The sequence below is a fragment of the Triticum dicoccoides genome, chromosome 5B (genome assembly GCF_002162155.2).
Source record: "Triticum dicoccoides isolate Atlit2015 ecotype Zavitan chromosome 5B, WEW_v2.0, whole genome shotgun sequence".
Taxonomy (NCBI): domain Eukaryota; kingdom Viridiplantae; phylum Streptophyta; class Magnoliopsida; order Poales; family Poaceae; genus Triticum; species Triticum dicoccoides.
Genome location: NC_041389.1, coordinates 188,370,362 through 188,383,777, shown reverse-complemented (window position 1 = coordinate 188,383,777; position 13,416 = coordinate 188,370,362).

The window sequence follows — 13,416 nt, the reverse complement described above, 5'->3', positions numbered from 1 at the left end:
TGATTGTGCTCTTCTGACTTGTTCTGACTATCACTTTGGTCTGACATGCTGCAAATCACTGACTGCTGACCTTGTGAATAGTTATAGATGAGATAGAATGGATGAGCATCACAAAATGCAGAGATTTTTCAGAAGAATGATTCAAAGATTCAGTTTTAGTTTTCCACAGAAAGCATTTTGGATCAACCGATTTTCAAACTCGGTGATACCGAAGCAGTTTTTGAACCTGAACTAGTGAACTCCGTTGGACCGAGTTATAGTTCGGTGGCACCGAGACTGCTAGGGTTTCACAAAGTCCTAAAATTGGTCACACTGATTAGCAATTCTCGGTCAGACCGAGAGTTACTAGTGCAATGGCATTAGCCAAATCGGTGGGACCGAGTTTTTCAACTCGGTGGGTCCGAGATGGTTTCGGCGGAAACCTAACCCTAAATTTTCAAATCGCATCTAATCTGAGGATTGTATTGACTGGATAGGAGTGTTTCAATCGTGGCAAGAATCATAATGAACACAATGTTCTAGGAACCGGACGAGGATAGCACTATGATCGATTCCATACCCTAGCTTGGCGATGAACTCGCTACGGCGGCAACAGTGGGGGTGAATTCCATTGACGGCGGCAGAGACCAGCGACAGGAGGCGGCTGGCGACAAGGAGACGATCTGGAGAGCCTGGAGGCAGAGCGAGCTATTGCGCAGGCAAAGAGGTTCGGAGAAAGTTCCAAATTTTTGCCCGTGAGTATATATAGCCCGACCCTGTCGGTGTGACCGAGTGGAACAACTCGGTGGCATCGAGATGCATAACTGTATACAGTTACTGCAGCTCGATGTGACCGAAACGTTCAAATGGGTTGCACCGAGATTGAAAACCTAGATCAACTTACTGATCTCGGTAGGACCAAAATGGAGGAATCGGTCAGACCGAGAATCACAAAGAAGTTTTGGAAGTTTAAGTCTATGACGAATCGGGGACTCCGAGTGCTCCTCACACAGAGTGGTTCGAATCTGACTTGATCAAATTTTGTGATGTAGCATGAATAGAGTTTGAGACGAGAAAAGCATAGATAGCTAGAGAAGGTTCTTAGGCATTCTTGTCCATCCACTTGGCAAAAAGAAAAAGAACACAAACAATCAAAGAAACAAGTGGATGTCCTCGAATGAGTAAAATATGCAACCAACATGCTCACACAATAGAATGGCAAATAAAATATGTGACAAAGCATGCACAACCAATTCTAGCATCTATCAAACAATTGGCGATGACTAGGTCATCTATATATGATTATATTGACTTAGAAGTCAAATGAGAACATTTGATCATGGGTCAAACTCATCGTTTAAGCTCAAGTGGGGTTACCACTTTTACATAATGCATTGATGTGTTCACACCATTAGAGTTGCTTTGACTTAATTCTTAGAGTTAAGCTCCCCCTAGATGTGAGATCCCCTTTTAGAGGGATGAACTAACCTTGGGTTTTGTCGATGATGACTTCATGTAGGTGTTGAAGATGTGGGTGCTCAAGGTTGATGTAGATCATTTGGAGCAATCCTTTGAAGTGAGTTGCACTTTCAACAAACCTACATGGGTTAGTCCCACAAGGAACAAACAAGAATATCCATAGACATAGAGTGATGCACACACAAGATGATGTCCATGAAATCATTAGGTTACCTTGTCCCTTGCCTTACCAACATGAGGGTTTGTGACTCCTTGAACTAGTGCAAGATGTGGAAGTTGATTGCACTTGTCCTTACCATAAAGATATGAGTGAAGAATGTTGGCGAAGTCACCCTCAAGAACTCTCTAGTTCTTCTTCTGCGGGATGCACATCATCTTGATGGGAATCCTTGGAGTTGTAGTTGTCCTTGATGAAGTAGAACTTGATGTAGTCTTGGGAATCCACTTGACCGAGGCCTTAGGTGTTTCTGCAAATGCATCAATCTCCTCTTGAAGCTTGTCCTTGCCTTTCTTCTTGTGGTCTTGTGGTGGAAGATCATCTTGTGCGTGTGTTCCCTTGAAGGAAGTAGGATCATACTTCTCTTGTTGAGGAACAAACTTCGTCTTGGGGTATTGATCTTCTTCCCACTCAACTCCATTGGCATTGAACTTTCATTCAAAACCAACACCTTGATTCTTCCGGTGCCTTCCTTGCTTGCGTACAATTTCCTCGAATTGCTTACTCCCGGCAAGTCTCTTGTAAACACCTTTCTCTATAATTCCCTTCAATAAGCTATTTTCTTGCTCAAGTGTAACTTGGCTAAGAGAATCATTAGTGGAATTAAGAGAACTACTAGAAGCAACAATATTGGATTTGGCATTATTATTGTTACTACTAGAGGAAGGATCTTTCTTGTACTTGTTACTAGACTTGACTTGAGGCATGTAAGTAGATAAGAGTAAACGCTTGGCAAGGTAAGAAGAACTTTTCTTACAGAGATCATCATTGATTGCTTTTAAGAACCCATGCTCTTGCTCAAGATTGAGCTTTTAAAAGCGTAACTTCTCATGAGCTCTTAAAAGTTCTCGATGATCTTCGAAGATAGTTTCATTGGCTAACTTAAGAGTATTTAGTTCTTTGGTTAGAAGCTCAATCTTATCCTTATCATTGTCATTCGTTTTATCTTGATTAGAATGATTAATTGACGTTTCATCATAGTATTCATCACAAGAGTTCTCAAATTAAATCGTCATCACTATTGAAATCAACATACTCGCGATGTGTTACCTTTGGACCTTTGTCCATGAAGCATCTTCCAATTCCTTCATTTGGTGAATCAAATATGTTGTAGGAGTTGGTTGACACAAGTGCTAGATCGGCAACACCTTCATCTTGAGTATATTCGGAGTCGGAGTGATAGCTTCTTTCGGAGTGATTGTCGGAGTCGGAGCCGGATACCCATTCACCAACATGAGCTTGATGTCTTCGTTTTGTGTAGCTCCTTGATGACTTGTCCTTCCTTTCTGAATCCTTGCTTCTCTGTGAGGGTCTTCATTCATAACGATCATCTCTACTCCTCCTCTCTCTTGGTGGTGATTCTTCTCTTTTGCTTCTTCTTTTCGGAGAATCTTCTCTTCTTTTGTAGGGTGTCGTACACTCATTGGAATAGTGTCCGGGTCTCCCATAATTGTAGCAATTGCGCTCTCAACTAGAAGATCTTTTGTCATTGTAGGACCTTGACTTAGAGCTTCTTTCTTTGCTTCTACTCTTGTAGAATTTGTTGAAGTTCTTCGCCATTAAGCTCAATTCTTCGTTGAAAGTTTGTTTCTCACTTGATGATGTGGGGGCTTCACATGAGGCCTTGTAAGCACCACTTGACTTGTTGTGAAGTTCCTCCTTATCCTTGAGTGACATCTCATGAGCAACAATTCTTCCAATGACTTCCGTTGGCTTGAGATCTTTGTAGTTTGGCATCATTTGGATCAATGTGCACACGATATCATACTTTCCATCCAATGCTCTTAGGATCTTCTTGATGATGAATCTGCCGGTCATCTCTTCACTTCCTAAGCCAGCAATCTCATTTGTGATAAGAGCAAGCCTAGAGTACATTTCAGCGACACCTTCACCACCCTTCATTTTGAACTTGTCAAGCTGACTTTGGAGCACATCCAACTTGGATTCCTTGACGGAGTCGGTACCTTCATGCATATCAATCAAAGTATCCCAAATTTCCTTTGCATTCTCAAGACGGCTTATTTTGTTGAATTCTTCGGGGCACAATCCGTTGAAAAGGATATCACAAGCTTGAGCATTGTATTGCAACATCTTCAACTCTTCCGCGCTAGCTTCATGGTTTGGCTCTCACCCATCAAAGAATTCACCTTGCAAGCCAATACACACAATAGCCCAAACGGTGGGGTTATGTCCAAGAATATGCATTTTCATCTTATGCTTCCAACTAGCAAAATTAGTACCATCAAAGTAAGGACCTCTACGGTGATAATTTCCCTCGCTAGACGCCATACACTCCTAGGTTGTGAAACCAAGGCTATGACCACCAAAAGCTATGGAAATCAAAGCAAATGGAGACCAAAGCTCTGATACCACTTGTAGGACCTTGACGTATGTCTAGAGGGGGGTGATTAGACTACTTGACCAATTAAAAACTTAACCTTTTCCCAATTTTAGAGTTTGGCAGATTTTAGGTATCTTTGGACAAGTCAAGCAATCATCACGCAATTCAAGCAAGCATGCAAAGAGTATATGAGCAGCGGAAATTAAAGCATGCAACTTGCAAGAAAGTAAAGGGAAGGGTTTGGAGGATTCAAACGCAATTCGAGACACGGATGTTTTTGTCGTGGTTCCAATAGGTGGTGCTATCGTACATCCACATTGATGGAGACTTCAACCCACGAAGGGTAACGGTTGCGCGAGTCCACGGAGGGCTCCACCCACGAAGGGTCCACGAAGAAGCAACCTTGTCTATCCCACCATGGCCGTCGCGCACGAAGGACTTGCCTCACTAGCGGTAGATCTTCACGAAGTAGGCGATCTCCTTGCCCTTACAAACTCCTTGGTTCAACTCCACAATCTTGTGGGAGGCTCCCAAGTGACACCTAGCCAATCTAGGAGACACCACTCTCCAAGAAGTAACAAATGGTGCGTTCATGATGAACTCCTTAGTCTTGTGCTTCAAATGATAGTCTCCCCAACACTCAACTCTCTCTCATGGGATTTGGATTTGGTGGAAAGAAGATTTGAGTGGAAAGCAACTCGGGGAAGGCTAGAGATCAAGATTCATATGGTAGGAATGGAATATCTTGGGCTCAACACATGAGTAGGTGGTTCTCTCTCAAAAATGGTAAGTTGGATGTGTAGGTTTGTTCTGATGGTTCTCTCAACGAATGAAGAGGAGGTGGAGGGGTATATATAGCCTCCACACAAAATCTAACCGTTACACACAATTTACCAAACTCGGTGGGACCGATTCAACAGACTCGGTCAAACCGATTTAGTAAACCTAGTGACCGTTAGGATTTTCGATGGGACCGACATGCAACTCGGTAGGACCGATATGGTTAGGGTTAGGGCATAATGTAATCTCGGTGAGACCGATTACACAAACTCGGTGAGACTGATTTTGGTAATAAGCTTTCCAGAGAGTTGGTCAGGTAAACTCGGTGGGACCGATTAGCTCATTTTGGTGAGACCGAAATGTTACGAAAGGGAAACAGGGAGTTTACATTGCAATCTCGGTGGGACCGATCGCTCACTTCGGTTTGACCGAAACGTTACAAAGGGAAACAGAGAGATTACAACCCCATCTCGGTGAGACCGAGATCCCTATCGGTAAGACCGATTTGCCTAGGGTTTGTGGCAGTGGCTATGACATTTGAACTCAGTGGCGCCGGATAGAAAGAATCGGTGGGACCGATTTTGACTTTGGGTTTAGGTCATATGTGGATGTGAGAAAGTAGTTGAGGGTATTTGGAGCATATCACTGAGCACATGAAGCAAGAGGCTCATTAAGCAACACCTCATCCATCCTTGATAGTATTGGCTTTTCCTATAGACTCAATGTGATCTTGGATCACTAAAATGTAAAATGAAGAGTCTTGAGCTGTTGAGCTTGAGCCAATCCTTTGTCCTTGATATTTTGAGGGATCCACTTTCATCATCCATGCCATGCCTTTCATTGAGCTTTCCTGAAATAATAGTCTTGGAATAGTATTAGCTCAATGAGCTATATGTTGTTATGAATTACCAAAACCACTGAGGGATAGTTGCACTTTCAGATAGCTTTCTTTAGCCATGTTTTTTTGAGAAGACATGATAGCTTTGTTAGTATGCTTGAAGTATTATTGTTTTCATGGCAATATGATCTTTTATCTTGAATCATTTGGATCTGAACATTCATGCCACAATAAAGAAAATTACATTGAGAATTATGCTAGGTAGCATTCCACATATAAAATTCTGTTTTTATCATTTACCTACTCGAGGACGAGCAGGAATTAAGCTTGGGGATGCTTGATACATCTCCAACGTATATATAATTTTTATTGTTCCATGCTATTATATTACCTGTTTTGGATATTTAATGGGCTTTACTATATACTTTTATATTATTTTTGGGACTAACCTATTAACTGGAGGCCCAGCCCAAATTGTTGTTTTCTTGCCTATTTCAGTGTTTCGAAGAAAAGGAATATCAAACTGTGTCCAAACAGAATGAAACCTTCGAGAGTTATTTTTGGAACAAACGCAATCCAGGAGACTTGGAGTAGACGTCAGGGAAGCTTCGAGGAAGCCACGAGGGTCCAGGGCGCGTCCTACCCCCTGGCGCGCCCCCACCCTCGTGGGCCCCTCGTGGCTCCCTGACCAACTTCTTTCTCCTATATATATATATACTCCAAGGGGAAGGCTATATATATACTCAAAACTTCCAGCAGCACAATAGATCGGGAGCTCCACCGCTGCAAGCCTCTGTAGCCACCAAAAACCAATCGGGGCACTATTCCGGTACCCTGCCGGAGGGGGGAACCATCACCGGTGGCCACTCTTCATCATCCCGGCGCTCTCCATGACGAGGAGCGAGTAGTTCACCCTCGGGGCTGAGGGTATGTAGCAGTAGCTATGTGTTTGATCTCTCTCTCTCTCTCTCTCTCTCTCTCTCTCTTGTGTTCTTGATTTGGCATGATCTTGATGTATCGCGAGCTTTGCTATTATAGTTGGATCTTATGATGTTTCTCCCTCTCTACTCTCTTATAATGGATTGAGTTTTCCCTTTGAAGTTATCTTATCGGATTGAGTCTTTAAGGATTTAAGAACACTTGATGTATGTCTTGCATGTGCTTATCTGTGGTGACAGTGGGATATTCACGTGGTCTAGTTGATGTATGTTTTGGTGATCAACTTGCGGGTTCACATTGTGAACTTATGCATAGGGGTTGGCACATGTTTTCATCTTGACTCTCCGGTAGAAACTTTGGGGGACTCTTTGAAGTTCTTTGTGTTGGTTGAATAGATGAATCTGAGATTGTGTGATGCATATCGTATAATCATGTCCACAGATACTTGAGTGACATTGGAGTATCTAGGTGACATTAGGGTTTTGGTTGATTTGTGTCTTAAGGTGTTATTGTAGTACGAACTCTATGATAGATCGAACGGAAAGAATAGCTTCGTGTTATTTTACTATGAAATCTTGAATAGATCGATCAGAAAGGATAACTTTGAGGTGGTTTCGTACCCTAAAATAATCTCTTCGTTTGTTCTCCGCTATTAGTGACTTTGGAGTGACTCTTTGTTGCATGTTGAGGGATAGTTATATGATCCAATTATGTTATTATTGTTGAGAGAACTTGCACTAGTGAAAGTATGAACCCCAGGCCTCATTTCCTAGCATTGCAATACCATTTACGCTCACTTTTACTTGTTACCTTGTTCTTTCTATTTTTCCAGATTACAAATACTCGTATCTACCATCCATATTGCACTTGTATCACCATCTCTTCGCCGAACTAGTGCACCCATACAATTTACAATTGTATTGGGTGTGTTGGGGACACAAGAGACTCTTTGTTATTTGGTTGCAGGGTTCTTTGAGAGAGACCATCTTCATCCCACGCCTCCCAGGATTGATAAACCTTAGGTCATCCACTTGAGGGAAATTTGCTACTGTCCTACAAACCTCTGCACTTCGAGGCCCAACAACGTCTACAAGAAGAAGGTTGTGTAGTAGACATCATACCCCTAGTCCCGCCGAGGATGGTTTATGTTATATGGTAGAGAGTTGCTCCTGGAGCTGTATGGGAGAAGAAGGAAGGCAGGCCAAGGCTTGGGCTGCTCCTTCTCCCCGTAGGTGAATGTGTGTGTGGCTATTCTAATCGTGTGTTGTGTGCGTCGCTCGTCTACATGAGGGCTCCTGGGGGGTTTATAGGTCAACCCCCTAGGGTTACAATGGTAAAGTTACAAGGCCGTGCGGCCGGGCTGTCATCGTCCGGGAAGCTGGTGCTAGGATCCGTCGGGTGTCAAGGCTCGACGGATTCCCCGGGCAAGGGCCCCATCTGCCAGGGGGCACTATTCTCTGTCTTGTCGAAAGTCACAGAGTGGCCAGGTCGAGTCTGCTACAGTGGCGCTCTGCTCGGTCGCCGTCTGCTGTCATCAGCAATGACGACAGGTGCGTTGTAGCCATGTCGGCCTCGGTAAGCAGGGTAGGTGGGGCACTGTTGCCATGCCTCTGCTGGTCAAAGGAGTTGGTGGGCACTGTTGCCCTGCTCATCTTTGAATGGAGACTTGTCCATCGTATGGCTGGATGGGACGGGAGCTGACCCATGGCCGGGTGGAGGAATATGCCACGGGGGAGCTGGCTTGTTGGGGAGGTCTTGGTGCGCCAGGTTTGGCTGGCTTGCGCCAGCCGGCAGGGCCGGGTCGCCGTCTTGGTCATGCCGAAGAGTTCGGCCGGGTTGAGGGACTTGGCCGTGTTGAGGAACCCGGCCAAGTGCGAGCTGGACTGAGGGGCGACGCTGACCCCAAAGTTTTTTGAAAAAGATGCGGGTTCCGTTGCCTGCCCGGGGTTCATCCCCCCGACAGTAGTTCCCGAAGTTGTGAAGGTCCATTGACTTCGAGTGGGAGGGCCTCCGCAGTTTCCCCCCTGAGAATACGCTTGTTGATGAAGCTTGCGGCCGCTGGGTCGGGCAACACCCACTGTGTGCCGGCTTCCGGAAGCCAGATCGCAGCATCCTGGTGGGGGCGGGAAACCGAGGAGTCCGCTGAATCTTGAAGCAATGTTTTGGGCTCTGTGTGAGTGTCACATGGCGCTCGGAAGCTGAAAAGGCCTGACAGGCCACATGTGCGATGGGATGGGGCGACGAGTCGGGGCCCACCACTTTGCACCTTGGGCCCACGAGCATGGATTTATTGCGTGAGTTGGTTGCCATTCTCGAGGTAGTTATTGCATGCGGTACATGCCCACTTATTGCGGGGAAGTGGGAGGGGTGCGCTAACGATCCCACTTCCCCACGTTTGAGTCGTTAAAATTTGGGGGAGGGGGGCTGCGAAGATCACTCTCGCTCGAGCTCCCCATCTTCTTCCTCCTCCCTTTGCTCTTGCGACCGCCGCGCGCTGCGACGCTCCGCGGCTCTTCGAGCAAAACTTCACCACAAATCTTCTCTCATTCTCCATGCTCCGTCCTACATCACGATGCCACTGTCGTCGGGCTCGTGAATGGGCTCCACCATCATCGCCGCGGACATCCAGTATCTGCGTGCCACCAGATGCATGCCGAGGGAGACGGAGGTTGTCGTGTGGCTGCCGGGAGGCGAGCAGGAGCTGCGACCGAAGGGGACCAAGCGCGTGGTCTTCATCACGCATTTCAAGTGCGGGTTTGGCCTTCCCGCGAGCCACTTCTTCTGCACCTTCCGGGAGTTCTTCGGGCTCCAACCTCATCATCTTGGCACGGATGCCATCCTGCAACTCTCCAGTTTCGTCACCCTGTTCGAGGGGTACCTGGGGGTCGCGCCCACCATCGACCTCTAGGGGTGCCTCTACTTTTTGAAGCAGCAGGGGCCAGGGGCCAGGGAGATGTCCTCATGTGGGGCTGCCTTCATCTCAACGCGGAGCGCGGGGAGCGCAGGGGGTACCCCAAGATGTCGCTGGAGGATTCTGCCAAGAAGTGGCCGAACTCTTTCTTCTACGTTCGCAACCTTGGTGCGGACCTGATCAATCTACTGCCCTTCGTCAACACGACACTGCACGAGAAGCGGAACTGGACCTACTTCCCATGCACCCGTCACAGGACGTGCTCAATCTATGCCAGCAGGTGGCGGAGATGAAGGAGCGGGAGGGGCTCAGCGGCATGGATCTAATCGCCGCCTTCATCATGCGCCGGGTGCTGCCGCTACACCATCGTTGCCGTCGCCCGTCGGCTCAACAATATCTGCAAGGCCGGGCTGAAGGAGGACTGGGAGTTCGGGAAGCCTCCGTACACCCAAACGCGCCCGGGCTGGTGGTGAGTCCTTGGTCTTCGTATTTTGCCGTTGCTCTTCTTCTTGTTCATGCTGATGCGACGAGGGAGGTGCTACTGAATGCCATCCCGCATCCATATGACCGGGCACTGACGCAGGTGGAGCGGGCCGGCTCAGAGGAGGCGGTGGTCCCGGGCGAGGCCCCGGAGGAGGCCGACACCAAGGCTGGCGAGGTGCTCCGCACGGGTAAGCTTTCGTGCTTGCTTGTTGACACGTCGTCTGACGGCGGAGGTGTAGATGAAAGTTGGCGATGTAGTGGCGGCGAGCGGAGCAGGCGGCGACGCGAATGTGGCCGGGTCCTCTCGCGGGGCGGCGGCGGCTGGTCGGACCCATGGGAAGGGGGACGTGGCGCCTCGGAATCCGGCCGTGAAGCAGACGGCGGACCCGCATGAAGCTGCCCGCCAAGAGGAGGCGTTGTGGTCTGCAGGCGGCGCCGGCAAGGCCACCTGCTCCCCTGGTGGCTGGGTGAGTTCTTTTTTGTCGAATTCTGGCGAGTCATCGAGTGGCTTTTCTTGTTTCTCGCTTTTTACTTTGTTGTGCTTCAGGTTGCCGGTATCGCTGGTGCTGGCGGCATCGGAGGCCGCGAGTATGGTGGTGTCGTGTTCCGGAAAACCCGGACCAGCGTCATCAAGCAGGATGAGGAGTAGGCCAATACAGACCTCGGTGTAGACCCGGCCGACACTGAGGGCCTGGCCTGGCGGGACAGGAACAGGGCTGAGGCGGAGCTGGAGGCGGCGTCGGTGCGGGCCTGGGCCAGCGACTCCACGGCGTGGGCGCGGGCCGGTGAGGAGCCGGCATGGCCCGAGATGCCGACAGGAATGGAGCTGTCGGTGACGGTTTTCATGCCGCCATCGGAGGAGGAGAGAAGCCAGGTCTGCCACGCGAAGATGGTGGACCTTGATCAAGAGGTCGTGGTGATCGGGGACGACACCTCGCCATGGGCCAACACGGTTGAGCGGGCGGAGGCCAAGGAAGGAGGTGGCGACGCCGTCTTGGAGGAGGCGGCGCCTTGGGCGCCAATGGGTGGGGCACCGCAGTCTGTGGCACCGCAGGTGACTCTGGCTATCGTGCCAGAGAGAACGCCGGAGGGGATGCCAGCCGCGAAGGAGGAGGGGAGGGCGTCAGGCCGCCGGGTCGCAGTCGGCTCGGGCTAGGCCCAGCGAGGTCTTCTTTGGGCCCTTCACCCGGGAGGAGGAGGTAATGGCCGTCAGGAGCCAGCACCTCCGCGGGCGCGTGGAGAGGGTCCAGGCCTACGCCCAGGCTGAGACGGAATGGGCACGGGAGCTGGACCGTGCCGTGATGGTAAGATTTTTCCCTTTGTCTTTTGTTTTTTCTTCTTGCTGCTCTTTATTGGGGGGGGGGCTAGTGCACCCACTGGGTGTAGCCCCCGAGATTTGGGCGAACTACGTAGTAGTTGGGTCAAATCTTAAATTGTTTTCTTGTGCTAATTATCGTTCCTTGTAGCAACTGGACTCCTACTGGGCCGGTGTCATCAACCGGCTCATGGAGAAGCACCGGCAACTCAAAGCGCTGCTTGACACCAAGGAGGAGGCACTCTGTGTTGCTGAAGGTAACTTTCTTGCATGCTCTTTTAGTGGGGGTGCGCTAGCGCAGCCACTAGGTGTAGCCCCCGAGATTTGGGCCAACTACATGGTAGTTGGGTCAAATTTTAAAGTAGTCTTTCTTCTATTTCTGAATCTTCATCGTGCAGCTGCTTCGACCAAGGTTCTGTCATGGCGGACTCGGTTGATCTGAGCCGGCTATCAGTTCGACTGGTCGTTGCTGACGTCTGTCGGCTCTGAGCCGAGGCGGGGAAGCTGAAGGCGGAGGCGGTGGGGGCCCAACGGGTGCTTGGCGAAGCCGGCCAGTTGCATGAGCGTCTGGCTGGTGACAAGAGCCGACCTCTTGCCGAGGTGGACCGTCTCAAGACGGAGGCAGCCAAGGAGGCGGAGGCCCAGCAGGCCCTTGTTGAAGCATTCTAGCAACGTGATAAGCTGGCTGACGACAAGGGCCAACTTTAGGCCGAGGTGGAGCGTCTGAAGGCGTTGGGGGCCAAGGTGGGGGAGTCCCACCATGCGCAACTCCTCTGCCGCAAGGAATACGAGAAGGCGTCCGCGGCCAAGGACGCCGAGCTGAAGGAAGCCCTCACCAAGGTTGTCGACCTGGAGAAGACGCTTCAGGACCGTGACCGTGCCATCACCAGGGAGCGGCACGGTACGTTGCTTGAAGCGCAGCACCTAGACGAGACCTTCGCTAGTAAGTGCTTTCTTTTGAATCAGCCGGGTTGAGAGGCCGACATTCTGTTGTTGCTAACTTGTCTTGCTCTTCTTTTGATAGGGCACTTCCCGGAGACGCACAGGGTGGCGAAGGGGGCCGTCCGCTTCCAGCGGGATCCGCAGGGGGTCGTGGGTTCTAGGACCAACCTGCAGATCGCATGGACATTCTCGGAGATCATGGCTGCCGCCAAAGCTCGTCTGTGAGTGTTCGATGAGCATATGGCACGACTCTCCGAGGCCGGTGTGGAGATGATGGCGGCCCTCTGGCCTGGCGCCATTGTGCCGAACAGCTTCTTGCGGCTGGCGCGGTGGTTGGAGGCAGGCCCGGAGCGGCTTCACGCGTTGTGTGTCTCCGCCGCTCGTGCCGGCGCCGAGATGGCGCTCCGGTTTGTGTCTTGGTATCCGGATTTGGCGCTGGATCGGCTGATGGGACAGCGAGCCAGCGCAGAGCGCCAGTTGCACGCGGAGGCCGGATGTATCACCGATCAGGGCAGCTACACCGCTGGGTTCACGATTCATGATGAGTTCCAGCCGGAGCGAACGGACAATGGCAGAGTCATTCTATTTGAGGACTTCGGCCTGCTTCTGGACGATCCGAAGGGTAGCTCCGAGGAAACATGCGTTTACAGGGATGAGGACGCCGAAGTGGGGGATACTAGCACCTCAGTGAACCCAGAGGCCACTGTGGGAGAGCCGGTAGCTGCTCAACCCGGTGCTAGAGATGCTTGAAGCTGTGGACGCCCTGTTATATCTTTGCAATAATTTCTGTTAGGTAGTAGGTCGACCCTCCCACTAGAGGGTTTTGGGTGTAATGTAGTGAACTCTGGCCTTGGGCCTATTTTAACTTGTGATGTAAATATTTGGTGAGTGTTTGCACTTTTGCTTTTGTTTTTTGAGCCGTTTTCTTGCTCGCTTCCCTTCTTGGGCCTCCCCCATGAGTCGAACGGTCGAGATCCGGTCCGTGACAAGGAGTTCGACGCTTGAAAGGTGTGTGCAGTACTTAGGCTCTTCAAACGTTGAGCGCGAGTGAAACACTCACTGGGCTGGCTGGTGGCAACCCCGCAAAGCCGGTTAGCGATTAGCCTGTCGTGCGGTAAGATAAGGTGGCGGGACCGGGTTGGCCAACCCGCGGACCTAACTTAGTATTCATAGTGTGCTGGTGCTTTGGCCC